The sequence below is a fragment of the Coenobita brevimanus genome, chromosome 94, assembly GCF_032717465.1.
Source record: "Coenobita brevimanus isolate Jiangsu-jjx chromosome 94, ASM3271746v2, whole genome shotgun sequence".
In the NCBI taxonomy this organism is placed as follows: Eukaryota; Metazoa; Arthropoda; class Malacostraca; order Decapoda; family Coenobitidae; genus Coenobita; species Coenobita brevimanus.
In genome coordinates, this window is record NC_137047.1 from 3366949 (window position 1) to 3378864 (window position 11916).

The following is an 11916-nucleotide window of genomic DNA, read 5'->3' on the forward strand; positions in this document are numbered from 1 at the left end:
TTGGAGAGGTCTTCCGATTTGGAGGGCTTAAATATACGAGGTCCCTTTCAGTATGAGACGTCTTACTCATGTTAAATCGACTGGAAATAGGAAAAACCACAAAGAAAAGACGTCATCGTAGGGCAGTGACTGGGCTTTAGACTGGGGAAACTGACTGAACAGCTAAGTGACTGCCAAGCTGACTCACTATAGTTCTTTCACATTGATTTAGGGGAGACTTTCGATCGTTTTGCAGCTTATTTCCTCTAGCTCAGTGGCAGAATAAAACAATACCACAGTTCAGCATTCTTGACAGTACAATTCAGATCAGTGTGACTAATACCATAGTCTACTGCTAATCTCTAGTTACCGTACAACATTCAAGACAAAAGGAAAGCAATTTTATGTCTAGTGGGGACGAACTACAACTAAGGACCGGCCAGCTGACTGACTCACTGGCTGACTGTGCCCTCGCCGGCCCCCCTGTTTCCCACGTGAGAAAATGATGAGGCGGAACACTCATCCTTATCCTGGGTAGGTCAGGCAGCTGTGAGGCAGCGGCGGGAAAGAGGAATACGGCCATAAACAAGGAAACAGGTGAATGCGGTGATGTAATATTCAGGGGTAAAATGGGCATAACGAGGAACCGACAAAAAAGAGGAAGGAAAACAGAGGAAGGAGAATAATAACGAACTAAGAGGAAGGAATACAAAGGAAGGAGTACATATTAAAGATAGACTTAACGCGGTGTCAGAGGCTTATTTTTACCCCTATTTTATGATTTTATCAGAATTTGGAAAGGTCTCCCGTTCTGAACGAGTAAAGAAAGCCTATATCTCCCTCTTCAACCTCGAAAAATCTCTCCTAAGCTGAAGGGAGTCGTTTGGAGGTAGCAAGAGTAAATTAAAACAAGCCTCAAGAGCAGGAGGTGGTTAAGGGTGAGAAAAAGAAGCACAGAATCCCAAGAAATAAGCACAATAGACACCGTGATGAACGTGAGGTGGGAATGGGAGAAATTAGGGTGGCGGCTCGTGAAGTGAGATATGATGAGAGTGCTATGAGTGAAAGATGAGGAAGGAAGAGGTGGAAAAGTGTCCTGGCAGGTAGGCGACGACAGATGGGTGAGTAAGAAGTGGAAGAAGCCTGAAGGAAACAAACTTTATAGAGATGGAGGCGGCAAATAGTGAAAAGTGACCAGAGAAAAATGATGAGAGTGGAAGGAAGGAGTGTATGGTAAAAGCAAGACAGCAAGACAGAGAGGGGGGAAAGAGAGAGAGAGAGAGAGAGAGAGAGAGAGAGAGAGAGAGAGAGAGAGAGAGAGAGAGAGAGAGAGAGAGAGAGAGACGGATGAAAGAAATAGGAGAGGAGTGAAGATAGAAAGAATAAAAAAGAAAGGGTGGTAAAATAGAAAGTACGGAGGAAGACAATAGGAACACAAAGATGGAGTGTAGCCTACAGGTGCAGGAATGACGTGATGAGGGATAAGGGGGCGAAGGTAAGAGGGCAATGAGAGGGAAATGAAAGCGTTAAAGAAAGGGGAGGGAGAGGAGAAAAGGGAGATGAAGAAGAGAAGGCAAAGAGAACAAGAAAGAGACGGTGGTAACGAAGTGAAAAGAGGTGATGAGGGAGGAAGAGCTGAGGGAGGAAAGGGAAAGGGGGGGGGGAAGCGAGGGGGATAGGCAATGGGAGGTGAGGGATTGGGAGCAAGGGTGAGGGAGATAGGCAGTGGGAGTGAGGGAGTGGGTGGCGGGGGGTAGTGGGAGGCGAGGGAACAGGAGGAGAGGGTTGGGTGGTAAGAGGGACAGGAGGGGGGAGGTGAGTGACCCTTCTCCCGGACTAAAAAGGAAAACACTCGATAAGTTCAGATCATCGGACTTAAAGGCATGCTTGCAGGTGTACATGTGTGCGTAGTCATGTGCGTGGTTTTGTCTGCATATGTGCAATTGACTGACTCTAGTGTAATAGGTATGTATCATAATTAACCTGAGTATGTATATGTGTGTGTGCCTGAGTATACACGTGTGGTTGTGCGTTAGTGTTGTGTGACTGTACAGATATTGTGTAAGTGGAATTCCGCGTGTGCATAACTCCTTAAGTAAAGGTGCCTGCGTGTGTACCTGCCGTCATGTGTGCTTGTGTGTGGGTGTGTGTGTGTGCAAGTCATGCTTCTCAACACACTGTTTGTTAACATGAGGGAATCGCGTCGCAGGGCACATGAGTACATCCGTGTGTGTGTGTTTGTGTGTGTGTGTGTGTGTGTGTGTGTGTGTGTGTGTGTGTGTGTGTGTGTGTGTGTGTGTGTGTGTGTGTGTGTGTGTGTGTGTGTGTGTGTGTGTGTGTGTGTGTGTGTGTGTGTGTGTGTGTGTGTGTGTGTGTGTGTGTGTGTGTGTGTGTGTGTGTGTGTGTGTGTGTCCCAGCGAACTCTATCCTAAGCAAAAGGTTACCCCCAGCTGATCCGCCATGCAAATTAGGAGTAGCGTGAGTGTGAGAGGCAAGAACCCACTCCATCCCTCCTTTGAGAGAGAGAGAGAGAGAGAGAGAGAGAGAGAGAGAGAGAGAGAGAGAGAGAGAGAGAGAGAGAGAGAGAGAAATGGAAGAAAAAGGATACGAAGAGAAAGGAAAGAAAATGACGACAATAACTTCTGCTGACGGTTCCCAGGCCCTCCCCATCTTGTGTCAGGCCGTGGGTGGTGTATTTAATGTCATTTGAGCATCTTCCTCCCCAGCGAGAGACGGAGGGAGGGAAGGAGTAACAAGGGGAGGGGTGGAAACAGGTGATGGCAAGAATACACGAAGTACATACACACTCGTAAAAGATAAAATGCTCGATGTGAATTTTTCGTTTTGGTTAAGCTTTCCTCTCTGCTCAGCCGCTGGAAATACACAAGTGGAACAGCAAAGTAATGATTAAGATGATGCCTCTTATTTATCTCATAAAACATAGGGGATAAAACAAAAGCGAATAGGGATTAAATGGACCTACGCCAATTTCGATTCTTGAATTGTCTCGCAGCCATCCTGGGAGATTTTCTGGCTCAGTGTAAGAGAGTGCACAAGAACTCGGTTGAACACATTATGCTAAGTAGGAACAGAAATAAACGCCACCTCTCGGGTTCTCTGATAGCTACATTCAGATGAAACCAATGTCATTTAATTCAGACAGACAGACAGACAGACAGAGTGGCAGATTACGGGAATGGTATGGCTGAATAGGAGGAGGGAATATGACCGCTATATAAAGTGGCAAAGAGACGAGAAAAGTTATGAAAAAACAAGAGATGAAGATGACAACGAAGAGAACAGACAGATACAATGCGTGATTAAGACTTGCAAGGGAAGAGGAAGAGTAAAAGGAAGAAGAAAAAAGAATAATAGGCTGTGCGAGAGAGAGAGAGAGAGAGAGAGAGAGAGAGAGAGAGAGAGAGAGCATAAAAGAGAAAACAGAAGAGGAAGTAAAAAAAAAAAAGGGCATAAGAGCGAGAGACAGAGACATAACAAGAGAGAAACATGGGTACTGGTATGAGGGAAGGGCGAGGGTGTGGCCGGGTGTGGTGTGGTGGGGAGAAAATGAAGCTGTCTCAGGGAACACGGCGCTCTTGGGGACACCCGCTGCTTGGCTGTCTCGTCCAAGGCTCTCGTAAATTTCTCCGCTTGACCGTGGGCCCGTGTCGCCTAAACTAAGTGCATTTGCTTCCCACACTCCAGTAGCGGCTCGATGGGTAATAATATACGAATGGAGGCTTCTTTTGGGATGGACAGCATTCTAGCAGAGGTTTACAGGTGGCTGGCTTGTACCTCTTCCTTGACAATTATTTTCATTTAGCCTATACGGTACGAAGCTTGAAATCTCTCGTCTGTTATTTTTTTTATTTCCTTTTTGCTGAAATACACGTAAAATATTCAGGTCTCTGCTATTCATATTTCATACTCTAGTAAGGGTTACAGGAGTTTTCTAGTACCTTAATCTCTTCAGCCCAAGGACTTATTTTTCATCTCCAGTTACCGTCAAGTTATTTACCTTTAGGAGACAATGTACGGTACACGGCTCATCTGTTCGCCAGGATTCTCGAGGGGGTTACATGAGGCTTGCTTGTACCTTTACCGTTTTTGTTTTCTCCACACTGCGCATTATTACTCTATTCTGTTACTTAACGCCATCTGGACGCTTTCTACTTTTCCTTTGTTACTATTTTTCCTACTACATATTCATTTCTTCAGCACTGTGGCGTCTTGTTAATTATATTTTTGTACCGCCTAGCAAGTTTATTCAGCTTATGACAATTTTTTCGGCATAGATATAACCTTCATTGACCTCTGCACTAACAGGGAAATCTCCTGTGATGAATGCTGTCCCCTGATGGAAGTAAGAGCGAAATACAGATGATGTCCTCGGGCTGAAGGACTACATGGTCTTCTTTACAGGTATGTCATTCTTACATCCATCGCATCCGCGTTCTTCGTGGTGATTTAATCCACACATCACATTAATATTCTCTACAATGTTGTTCATCTAATATCTGCACTGATATTCATGACATACGGAAAAATGCTAATGTTCCATGCACAGATATTTACCAGCAAGGAAAAGCGATACAGAGGCTCCATGGCTGGCCACAGTAAGGTTTTTTGTTTCCTTTTAGCACTTTTTTGCTTTAACGATTTTTTTCCAGACTACACATCGGTGCTCTCTGTGCTAAGTGACATAGTTTATATAAATAACAAATGAGAGAATCCTGACGTTTCATGTAAAGAAATAAGGTGGTAAGGAAGAGGTACTAGGTAACCTCTTAAAAAGACGAGATTTTATTTATTTATACATTTTTTTGCCAATGTCCAACTTCAGATCGGATTGGCAATTAAAAAAAGGGCCTCCTGATTCAAGGTCTAGTAGAGAAGTAAGCTGGCAAGGAACAGGAGTTAGATAGCCTCATAAGGTGACGGAAATATGGCACCTTGTATTTCAAGTGTCGACGTTAAGGTTCCGTGTACAGAAATATACTGGCAAGGAAAAAGCTGCAAGACAGCCTCATAAGCTGATGAGAGTAATGCTCTTTGTACTCCAGTGACTGATGCCTCTAGACCTGACAGGCAGAATAATGAAACAGAAACTTCATTCACGGTACAGGCGAGTTCAGAAACAGGCTGGCAAGGAACAGGGGCTAGCCAGTCTCCCAAGCTGAGGAGTGAAAGGCCCTTTATATCCCATGGGCCTCGACTCTGAACCGGGCTGGTAGTAAAATGAAACGGCCTCCTGATTCGCGGTCTAGTTATCACCGGCATCAAGCGTAAAAAAGGACAGTAACTCGAGCGGCCGTGAGCGTTGGGACTCATAACCCGACCGCGAGAAGTCCAAAGAAATGAGAGATCAATTTTGGTCATGGACATTGATTAGCGGTCGGAGATACCTGAGAGTTCTTCCCACTCCAGGAGACAACCAGCAGGAGGGAGGGGGGGGGGTTGGGGAAAGAGAGCGAGGGGGAGAGTAAAAGGAAGAGAAGGGGAGGGAAGGAAGGAATGAGGAGAGAGAGAGAGAGAGAGAGAGAGAGAGAGACGAAGGAGGTACTATAGGGCCACAATATCGCCATAAACATTAAGTGTATGGACCTGAGAGCCGTAGTCAGCTCTCTATAACCCTCTCTGGCCTACCTGCTTTACTGTGTTACCCTCGTTTCCACAGACATCACTCTCTCTCCCTACATCTATCGGCCTTTCAGTGCTGTCACTTTTAACGAGTACATTATCAACTACGTAATCTGTAACCTCTTTTCTTTAATATATCGTCCCTCCCCCTCCCTCTCTCTCTCTCTCTCTCTCTCTCTCTCTTTCTCTCTCTCTCACAGTTATCTCACTTTTATTTGGCAACTCCTCAAAGTGAAAAGGCGATAATTTTTTTAACCCTCGTTAATCTTATCGCAATCGCACTAACCCAGTACAGGTAAAAACGAAAAAAAAAAAAAAAAAAAAATCCTGCGATTCACCGTAAATCACCAGCTGAACTTAAAATTTTTCACAATGCCACCTGAGAATCATCAACGACTTTGAAAAAAGAAAAAGCATCAATTTGCTACTTAGGCATAATCCCGGCCGTCAACCTCTTTTCTGTTTCCTCTTCTTGAGATCTGATCAGCTGTCACAAGGGTTCTCTCCACGGCAAGAAGTATATAAACCCCTGTATGATAAAGTCTGTTTCTAGCTTATTCTTACTACCGTCAAACAGTTACATTGAAATTAGGGGAGACCTCTTATTTAAAAAAAAAAAAAAAAAAAAAAAAAAAAAAAAAAAAAAAAAAAACTATCCGGTGCAACTGTCTTTTCAGTTTATTATTTCTATCGCCAGGCTTTTCGGGCTTAGCGAACGATTACGAAAGCCTTTAGTGCGATGACATCTATTTTTACCCAGTCGATTTAATTTAGCTTAGGTCTGACTTCTCATATTAAAAAACAGGCTCTCCAGTTTCTGTCTCTGTTAGGTTCTATTTAGTCCAGGAGAAATTTTTTCGGACCCCCCCCCAAAAAGAAAAAAAAAAGTACAGCCTGTCAACCAGCCAATGTCCCGGGATTAAGACCGGAGAGGGGAGGGAGAGTAGGGGCAAGGAGAGAAGTGGGTCTGACAGGGTGAAAGAATGAGTGGCACGGAACAGGGTGAGACACATGATAGGGTGGAGAAGTTAAGGGATGGGATAGGGTGAGGAACTTGGGATGGTAAGGGAAGGAGCCTGGCAGAGTAAAGGAGTATACAGGTAAATATGAATAAGTGAATTGTGTGCCAGAGAGAGGAAGCGAGTGTTAAGAAATGGACTAAACATGACAGGGTGAAGGAGCCTGGGGTTAGGAGGGTGTAAGAATGATTTGGAACAGAACCAGATCGGATGGGAACGCATATACTGTACACTAGAGAACATATTGTACATTTAAGACTATGGTTATGTTTTGCTACTTCTAAATAATCATCAGGAGAAAATGAAAACATAGTCCTCTCTCTGCACATACAGTACATGACAGAGTAAGCAGACGGGAGGGACAGAATAATACAGGGAGGGATTATGTCAGAGATGAAAAGGGAGATATCCATGACAGAGTGAGGGAGCAGAGGGACAGGCGGGAGATTAGAAGGAAGAGGGAGTGAAAAGCCGACGGAGTGGAAGATGGAGCGATGACAGAGATGGGGATAAAAGGCATGGGGACAAATGACAGTGATGGGGACTAGGAAGACACATAAAATGAGGGAGGTTGGGGGTACGTGACTGTGAATACGGAAAAGGTGAATGCCAAGGTGAATAAGGCTGAGGTGAATCACAGGATGAGTGACAGGGGTGAAACACAGTGTGAGAGGGGAGTGAATTGCAGGGAAGTGGGAGGGGGAAGGGGATATGGGCCAGCTGACAGGTAGAAAGGGGGATTGAACGATAGAGGGAGAGGAGCGGGGCTAGGGGGAGAGAAATGAACGATAGGAGAGGGGGGCTGGGAGGCAGATGGTAAGGACGGAAAAGGGGAAGTGAGTGACAGAGATGTGGGGGGTACGGGGTGTGACGGGGTGGGGGATGCGAAGGGTAGGGGGTGTTGTGGGGGAGGGGGGGCGATGACAGAGTGATGGGTGTCCGTGACCTGTGGGATGATTGGCGGACGTCAGGTGCCACAAAGGTCATACCAGGAATTATTGAAGAGGATATGTGGGCGAAGAGTAGGCTGGGAAGGGGGAGGGGGTGAGGGCCATTGAGAAGAGGTAAGTGGGTGGTAATTGAGGTGGGAGTGGTGGTGGTGGTGGTTGTGGTGAGTGGGCGTAGGATGTTGGCAATGGTGAGTAGAGTATAGTGAATTAGTAGGAGGACAGTGGTAGTGGTGATAATGATGGAATGGTAGTGTATTGCATGATAGTTGTGGTTAATAGCGGTGGAAGTTGGCAAATGATGATAGTGATGAGGATTATATTAAGCAACAATATCAATCCTAAGTCACGGAGAAGAACAAGACGAAAACTGTCATGATTTTTATGATAATGATACGGTAATGACACTGTTAATAGGATGATAATACGGATGAGTGATGGTGGTTCAGAGTCTACGATGTCGATGCTAGCAGGCTAGTTTTAGTAATGGTGGAAAAAAAATGGTGACGGTGAAAATTTAACAGCAAGAAGATAATGCTGGTTAAAGACAGAAATGGTGAGAGTGATGTGAGTGTTTGGTATTAGTGGGAAGGTGTTATTATGAGCACTGGTGGTAATACAATCAGTATGGATACAAGGATGATGGGAAACATGAGTGAGTTACGGCAGGTAGAAGACAGTTCGTAGTAGTGAAGCAGTGACCAGCAGGTAGTCAAACAGAGAGAGTGGTTACAGCATTGAAGAGTGAAACAATGCGGAGCCGTCCGGCATCAGCATTGAGAGAAATGTTGCTGTAATGAGCTGTGGAGCAGCCTGAGTGTAGTTATAGTAGTAAAATAATGAGGAGCTGGCGATAGTGATCAGACCAGAACAGTAATGAGTATGCAAATAGCGGTAAGAGGGTCGTTGCAGAAGTGAACAGTGAAATAGTGACTTGATTGACGTTATCACTGGTAAAACAGTTGTAATACTAAGAAACTGTAGCGAGAAAGTGGCTGTCGTACTGAGTAACGAAGTAGTGAGAAAAAGACATGAATGCATGCTTTTAACGGAAAATATTAAAGTACTCATTGCGTTGTTGACAGAAGCACTGAGAGAGCGGTGACTGTGTTCTGAGAGTGGACTGAAACAGCACTTGTGAACGAGGATGATACTTAGAATCACAGCTGTGAAGGAGACCAGTGAGAGAGACTAGTGGTACAGGGAAGTGAGGAAGTGAGACGGAAGGACAGGACAGGAAGAGTGCGGAAGATGAGTGGAAAAAGGGTAGGTGGAAGAATCGCGACATATCAGTGGGAAGGGGAATATAAGGTGGATATGAAAATAGATTAGGATAGTTGGGCAGAGAGAAAGAAGAGTGTTTCTTAAAAAAAAAATAAGAAAGGGGGGAGAGGGGGGAGAATACCAAGAAGATTCATAATGAAGAAGGTGGATTCAGAAGTGACAGAGAGGCTGGAGGGTAACCAAGTGCTGAGCTGAGTGACTGAAGGGAAACAAGGTGGAAATGACTGTGTAGCTCAGACTTACAGTGGAGACTCACTTACTGCCACTGAGTTTGTGGGATGGACGTTTTCAAGCTAACTCCTGTCCACAAGAATCATATAACGAAACTTACACCATACCACCGTCTACGTCCAGCGTATTCCGTTTGCCATCATTACCTTGAATCTGTCCTATCTTCGTCTTAATCCCCCTAAGGTTTTACGTAATTACATGGAAAGATATTGCACGGAAAAAGATGACAATGTGACAAGGGTCAATAATAAAAATGACAAAAACAAAAATAAACATTATAGCATTAACAGAAAAACACAACTTTCCAACTACATGTTTTTCGGGGGGACGAGGTAACCTGAGAAGTATTTATATTCCCACACGAAGCTGCCAATCAGTCAGACACTGAATAACCACTGAATACCACTCCTGAACACACACACACACAAGTTCCCCTCCCCGCTTATAGAAATATATTAGAAGGCAAACACGAAGAAACCTAACGACGCCCTTTCCCACGGCGTGCGCGGGTCGGGGCCGCAAAGGTTCACACGCAAATGAGTCTGTTTACCTCCCACCCCTCCCACTCCCCACCCCCACAGTTACCCACACACACACCCGCCGCGTCGCTAAGTATACGCATCATGAATACACAAACATACGCGCCATCCATCATCCGCTAACTGGGAGGTGATCGACGAGGGCTCTACATCACCGACTAATTTAGACATTTTATCCCTCCTCCCCGTGGCCATCTCCCTGGGTAATCGATTCAGGGAGGCGCGAGAGGTGTTATCAGGCCTCATAACACGCGTGCAAGGGGAATAAATCAAGCATAAATTGGACGGACGCTGCTGAGAAGAGGGAAGCTGGGGGTGGCGAGAGAGAGAGAGAGAGAGAGAGAGAGAGAGAGAGAGTGGTGAGGGGAGCATAGGATGTAGTTTCTGATGCATTTCCTGGTCTTTTGTTCTTATAATATTCTAGTTACAACGAGACGACTCAGTTTTGCTTAGTGTTGCTGCTACCATACAACTGTTAATTTTATTTTTCCATTTTTATTTTTTTAGTTTAAGTAAGCCTGCAGGTAGGATGAGGTTTGTGAAAGGTACATCAAATACCTTCAGCTCGAAAAGTCTCCCCAAAACTGAATAAAGTCGTCTGATGCTTTAAATGGACGTCTGATAGTAAAGTTAAACGCAAGTCCCATTAACCCCTTTTCTTCCGAAATGTCTCTCTTTAGTAGAAAAAGCAATGACTGGCAGTAGCGAGAACACAATTCCTTCAGTAAAACTACGTATTTCTGTAGTTTACTTTTGCCGCTTACAGATGCTTTATTGTACTCTTGCTGCATACAGTTTTATTAAGCTTAGAAAAGACCTTTAAAAGTTGAACGGCTCAGATATAACTTAAATTAATCCCATCACCACAAAATGTCCCCTTAAATTGCATCAAAATGTGTGTTCTGCAGCCACAGTGCAAAAACGACGTTCTCAGACTTAAGGTGTTGATAAAGAAGGCATCATCGTACTTGGGGACGGGGGTTAGGATCGGCGCCAACGGTACAGCAACACCACAAAGAGGGTACAACACCACAGCCGTAACAGAATACAACCACAACACACTGAGACCCACTTAGCCAGAAGTATCCCTCATACCAACACGTAGGGCGATTAGCGTGAGGATCCTGTCACTGAGAGAGGGCCATGTTGAGGCTTTAGTTGAGATGAGTTGGATCATGCCATCATTTTTGTTTAGTCTGAAGCCAAGACCGTTTCTTGCTCTTAGTAGAGTAAGGATTCCGTCACTGAGAGAGGACCGTCTTGAAGATTTAATGAGACGAATTAATGTCATAATTTTTGTTTTATCCTGAAGCCCCGAACACGTTTCTTGTCTTTAGCAGTTAGATTACACTGAGGGTTCTGTTGCTGAGATAGGGCTATGTTGAGGCTATGGGAAAGTAAGCTGGATAATGCCATCATCTTTTAATAATCTGAAACCTCCAATAGCATCTCTAAACCTACAAAAAAATCTCTTCGTTACCTTGGTGTGAGAAGAGGTAAAGCGACGGCTGCATGTTGGTTTCTGAGGGAATGTTTGGGTTCTTTAGTTGTCAATTAGGCGCAGAAAAATATTATGTGGCAATTCCTTTTCCTAACACATGCTTTCCCTCAGCTACTATATTTCACCCCCCACACCCACATCCACACCCACACATACCACAACCACCATCATCATCGTCATCATCATCATCTACCCCATTCACCCATCCAACCAGCCGCCATAGACTCCCGTAATCACAGCGACCAAACATAGAGGAATCACATGAAATATTCCCTCTAACATCCCGTACCATATTGACTTTTGCCTCCACCCTTTCACCGCACATGTTCCCATACCAGGTGGGTCAAGGTACTCAGGTATTAATGAAGGTGTTTCCCTGTTATAGGTAGAGGGTAAAAAAATAAATGTGCGTATGTATGGTTGGCCCTTTGGAGCAGTGAGGCGTATCCCACCGGAGCACTGATGCGTAGCCGTTTGGAGAAGTAAGTCTGCCCTATGGAACTGTGAGTTAACCATTTCGGCCTCTGAATTAAGTCTTCAGTGCTATGAATGAACCATCGACGCTATGAGTTAACCATCTGCAGCTATGGATTACCCCTTCGAATCTACCCTTTAGAGCTATGAGTTAACCCTTTCTAATTGTGAGTTTTGGAGGCTGTAAACCAATCCTTTGCATCAGTAAGTTAACCATTAGGAACAGCGAATTAACCCTTCTGTAGTATAAGTTATCTCACAGGCGCAACTAGTTAACCCATTAGAACACTGAGTTAACCCTT